The following is a 6,000-nucleotide window of genomic DNA, read 5'->3' as shown; positions in this document are numbered from 1 at the left end:
TAATTAGGCTGTCTCTTTCCTTATTATTGAGTTTTGAAAGTTCTTTATATATTCTGGGTACTAGTCCTTTATCAGACATATACTTTGGAAATACTTTTTCCCAGTCTGTGGCCTCTTATTTCATTTTCTTAACGGTGTCTTTCCAAGAGCAGAAGTTTTTGACTTTGATGTAGTGCAATTCATCAATTTTTTCTTTTGTGGATTATGCTTTTTGTATTGCACCTAAGACCTTTGTTAGCCTAAGGTAACAAAGATTTTCTCCTATGTTTTTTCCAGAAGATTTATAGTTTTACATTTTACATTTATGTATATGATTCATTTTGAGTTGATTTTTGTATATGATGTGAAGTGTGGATCAAAGTTCTTTTTACTTTAATGCACCACTGATGCAAAGACTTGCCTTTGCACCTCTGTTAAAAATCAGTTGTTCATCTGTGTGAGAGTCTGTTAGTGGACTATCTAATCTGTGTCATTATCTCTTTGTCTATATTTATGCCAAAACTATCTGTCTCAATTAATGCAGCTTTATACTCAACTTTGAAATAAGTGGTGCTAATCTTCCAACTTTGTACTTATTTTTCAAAGATAATTTGGCTATTTTAGATTCTTTACATTCTTATACACTCTTTAAAATTAACATTCCATTTCCTACCAAAGAACCTTTGGAGATTTCAACTGGAACTGTGATGGATCTGTAGATCAGTCTGGAGACAGCTGACATCTTATTATTGAATCTTTCATCTCTGAACATGGTCTCAATATTTATCTATGTCTATCCATCTATCTAACCTAAACATTGTTAAAACTATCAAACATTGCTAATATGTGTATTAGCAGTGGGTATACACAAATATACACACAAAATATTCTTAAAAGTACTAAACAGTGCTGAGATATATATCAAATTCTATGCTGATTTTTTCTTTACTTTCCACTCCATGAAGTTGTTACTCTATTGTCTTCTGGCTTCCTTCTTTTTCTTTTCTTTCTTTTTTTTTTTTTTTTTTTGCTAAAGAAGAGTAGTCATCATTCTTACTGATGTTCTAAAGGTAATGTGTGCTTTCTCTTGGGATGCTTTTAGGCTTTTTTTACCTTTGGTTTTCAGCAGTTGACTATAATGTGTCTGATATATAGTGTTGTTGTTGTTGTTGTTGTTATTGTTTATATTAAGCCCTCTTGGTATTGACTGAGCTTATTCGGTGTGTGACTTGGTGTTTTTCAATAATTTTGATAATTCCTGGCCATTCTTTTTCAAATATTTTTTTCTGCTCCATTTTCTCTCTCACCTTTCTTCCAGGCCACTAACTACATGTATATTAGATGATTTGGTATTGTCCCATGGGTGTTTTTTAAAAAATCTTTTTTTAAAAAATCAGTTTAGGTTACAAAACAGTTGCAAAGTTACTGCAGTTGCCATGCACCCCATAGCTAGTTTCCCGTGTTGTTAAGATTTGGGCCATTGATGGATCTGCTTCTAATGACATTATCTTCTCTGGACTATGAGTCACATTGTCCTACTCTTCTTTGTATCTCAACTGTTGCGGTTGTATTCTGGCCATGGAGCTTAAGAGAACATAGAGATGGGGGAATAATATCTACTCCTGTCAAAGAGCCGGCCCTTGCTCTGTAAGTCCTCCATGTTGGAGGACTGGCCATCCTGATCTGTAGTTGGGCTGGTTCTGAGCTTCGTCGCAGGTTATTTAGATTCAGTTCCTGGCTGGTTTTGTGAGTTTTAAGACTGGCATCAGGACTTTCCTTTGTATATCTTGGAATCCTAGAGCTTGCACGACTCTGGAAATTTCTCCCAGCTTCACAGGCCAGCCCCCAGCTTCCTAAACGGTGGGCAACTTCTTTGTGCTTTGTAACCCAGCCAGGAGCTTCTGGGGGTTTCTGTGGCATTTTCTTTGCTCTGCAACTCTGCCTCCGCATTATAGAAGCTTGAGAAGTCTCCTTCCCCTCTGGTGCCCTGCCCCTGGCTTTCAGCAGGCAGCTTCAACGCACTCGGTAAAGGTCTGGTGTGCCGTGGGGTCGCGGGCCTTTCTCTCAGTTCTCCTGCTTTGCTCACAGCTTCACAGGCTGCTTCCTTGCACTAGGGGAAAGCCCATGCTCTTAGGAAAGGACTGCTCTCAGCTCTGCTGCCTCGTACCCAACCTTCGCTGGCCCACTGCCTTACAATTAGTGGAAGTCATATCCCTGGGACATTCTCTCCCACCTCTCCAGCCTTGCTTCCACATCAGCCGGCCACTTTCTTACACTTGGGGAAGGCTTGGCATACCTCTGGAGTGTATCTCTCAGCTCTCCTGCCCTGGCACCAGCTTTTCAGTGTACTACGCCCATGCACCCAGTGCAGGCTGAGCAGCTACATACTAGCTTTGTTACTGGGCACCGCGTGATTCCAATCTACTTCGCCAGCCCAAATACAATCACTGAAAGTTTGTTTGAAGATAGGCTGGCTTCTCCCTTCTCTTCTAGGATCCTTCTGACATGTCCCTGGGGATGAAAGCAGCTGTGGGACTCCTCTTCTAGGAAGGGCTTGATTCTTTCTAAAATTTAGCTAATTTAGGATTTGTTTTATTTTATTTTGTTTTGTTTGCCTCATGGGTTCTCTGTCGGGCATAAAGCAAGTAAACAAAAACAAAAACAAATCAGACTACGAATCTGTACTGTTTCTGGCCTGTTCTTGTTAGGGTAAGAGTGACAGACCCTTATAACTTTCTTCATTTTAGATGGAAATTAAGTCTTACCCTCTCATTAGGTGTTGTGCGTTGTCCTCGGGGTCTGGGTTATATACCTGTCACAAAGTTACCTTAAATGCACACACACACACACACACACACACACACACACACACACACTCCTTTTAAATACAGCTAAGCAATGCTGTAAAGCCTCAAAGTTCAACATCCGTACTCAATGTGAAGGAACCTAAACTTTTCTTCAAAAATGCCCTCTAGGATCTCCGTATTCCTGATGGAGTTTGCATAATAAATCTTTTCAGCAAATATTTATTGTGTACCTTCTATGAGCTAACTAAGGACTGTTTCGGGGCCTGGAGATACAGGATAGAAGTCCCATGGCGTTTAGATTCTAGTGGCCTTAAGGAAAAACAGAAGGATGGCGATTTAGATGTGAGTACTCTCACGATATGCAAGTTCACCACAGTCTACATTTGAAACAGCTATTTCAGGAGTCAAATTATTAAGGATAATTTATTCCAGATCTCTCCTGGAATAAACAATGCTTCTGAGTTCTGTGCAGATGTGTACCCAGCAGCAAGCTGCCTGACTACATCAGTTTCTAGACATCTTTCATCAAAGTCAGAGCTCCACAAGGAAAGCTGAGTCCTGGGGAGCCTCTGTGCATTTCTAGGCACACCCTGGGGCCTCAGTCTAATGAAGGGATTACATTCTTCTCTGTGTATAATTTTTTCATTGGTGACAAATTTAATGTGGATAATAATGCTCACTTAATAAGCAGTACAGTATAATTTAACAGAAGTTACTAATTCAAGTTAAATGGATCTTCATCTACAATTTTAACAGTTTCATGTGTGTGACAATGAGGAAGAGTGGGTGAAGTAACATCCTGAATTATGTGTTAGTGCATTCATTTCTTTTACTTAAACAACCGAGACTATGAAAAGCAGAAAAATGCATTTCATGATAGACACGGTTTGGGTATAATATTAAGAAGCTTAAACCAAAAGATTGTTCTATTCACTGAAGGTATCATAAGACATGAAATCATGTTGACTTACACAGGTTTAGCCAATCAGCTGAACCGGCATTGGTAAACATTTTCTTGAATGGTCCAGATAGTGAGTTGTTTAGGCTAAGCCGACTGTATATTTTCTGTCACAACTACCTAACAACTCTGCCTTTGCAGCATGAACGTAGTCGTAGACAATAAGTAAATAAATGAGCATGACTGTGTTTTAATAAAACTTTATTTACAAAGACAGGTGGCAGGCTGAACTTGGCCAACCCCTAAACAAAAGAGTGTGGGAGCACTGGAGTTGAAATCAATTCGACTCTCCAGAAAAAAATGACAAGTTATGCACGAAATGTGTTGATACGTGGCTGGCTACAGGCTGTGTGTTATGCATTAATTATGACTCAGTCATGCAGATATTTCTAGGCACAGATAATGGGATTTCTGAGTGAGTATCATATCAATGCATCATGACCCTTCTTCCTCAGAGTGGTCAGGGAGATTCTCAGTAGACTGATTTAGTAGCTTTCTACTGGGCAGGAAAGTTAGATTAAGATCGTTTAGGTTATAGATGTTTTCAACACCATTCATTCATTCAACCAGCACTATGTTGTTCATACCATGCTAGGATCTGGGGATATAAAGATAAATAGAAAATAATATCTGCTCCCAAGGGCTCATAGGCTAGTGGCAGAAAGTAATGAAAAACAAATAATTAGAGGGATTTAATAAATTCCACAGTAAAACCGTGAACAAAGGACTCTGATATGGCGGAAAGGAGGCTCTCAACTTTTCCTGACGATATTGAGGAAGACTATATAAAATAACGTGTCATTTATTTGGTCTTTAAAGACTAAGCATTTGCCAGGCAGACAAATGGGGGAGATAATTCTAGGCAGATGGGCAATTTCATTTCACTTTCTTCACCTTCTTCTTACCTCTTGTCATCTGGCTTCTGTCTCCACTGCTTAAACTAGTCTTTCCTGGAGGACAGACACCATCGCATCATTTGTTTCTCAGGCTGCCTTTTCTCCTTGACTAGTCTGCCTCATTTCACATTGTTAATCACTGTCTTCTTCTCTTTCATTATTTTTTCCTTGTTTTTCTTTTTCTTTTTAAATAGATTCATGCTTTTAGAAGGTCACTCATCTTGGAAATATGGAAAGTAGATGTTTACAGGGAAACGGGTTACAATCTTCTTGTGTTAATTGCAGTAAGAAGTGATAGGGCCTGACCTAGGTCTTGGAGTGCTAATTGAGAGAGAGGAAAAATTCTAGAGTTGCTAGAAAAACTGACTCCAGTGACTAGGGACCCACTGGCTATGGCATTGTGGGAGGTGTATGAGGTATGACCCCCACCAGACTAGACTTGGTGTCAGAACCTTGACAAAGCAATTGACTCCTCTCTCAGAAATGCTTTCACCCCTGAACACATAAAACAGATCTAAAGATAATTTTGCTCATTTCTTTAAATTATTTTTTAAATTATCTTAAAATACACAGAACAAACTTTACCACCTTCACCATTTTTAAGTGCACAGTTCAGTGGCATTAAATACATCACATTGTTGTGCAACCATCACCATTGTCCATTTCCAGAACTATTTTCATCTTTTGTGAAACTGAAAGTCTGTATCCATTAAACAAAACTCCCCATTTTCTTCCACCTGCATCGCTGGCAACCACCACTTATATTCTGTCTCTATGGATATGATTACTCTAGGTATCTCATACAAGTGGAATTATACAGTATCTGTCTTTTGATGACTGGCTTATATTACTTGGCACCGTGTCCTCAAAGTTTATCCATGTTGTAACATATGTCAGAATTTCCTTTTTAAAGCTGAATAATATTCTATTGTGTGTATCTACCACATTTTGTTTATCCATTCAACCATTGATGGATACTTGTGTTGCTTCCACCTTTGGGATATTTACTTACTTTCCAAAGCTTAAAATAACATTTGTAAGATGGCTGCACTATTTCAAACTAAAAATCTCTGCAAATTCTTAATATTTTAAAAAGTGTGTAAATTTGTTATTTTTTTACTAATTAGCTTAATGGGAAAAAAAGAGAGAGAAAAGCACCAAACTGATCTCAACCAGCACAGATTTCTCAAAATCTTCCATCTTCTATTTACTCTTTATGTGATTTTCTGTGCCTTTCCCTTTCTTGCTTTTATGCTATAGTTAAGAAGAAATTGGCTGTTAAATAACCCTTAGAATAGCCAGTGTGTGATGATTATTGTGTGACAATCAGTGCTGTTTTGTTTTACTTGCATCTTTGTCA

This window comes from Camelus bactrianus, chromosome 14 (assembly GCF_048773025.1).
Source record: "Camelus bactrianus isolate YW-2024 breed Bactrian camel chromosome 14, ASM4877302v1, whole genome shotgun sequence".
Lineage (NCBI taxonomy): Eukaryota > Metazoa > Chordata > Mammalia > Artiodactyla > Camelidae > Camelus > Camelus bactrianus.
The sequence above is the reverse complement of the archived record's forward strand: the minus strand, read 5'-3'. Positions refer to the sequence as shown.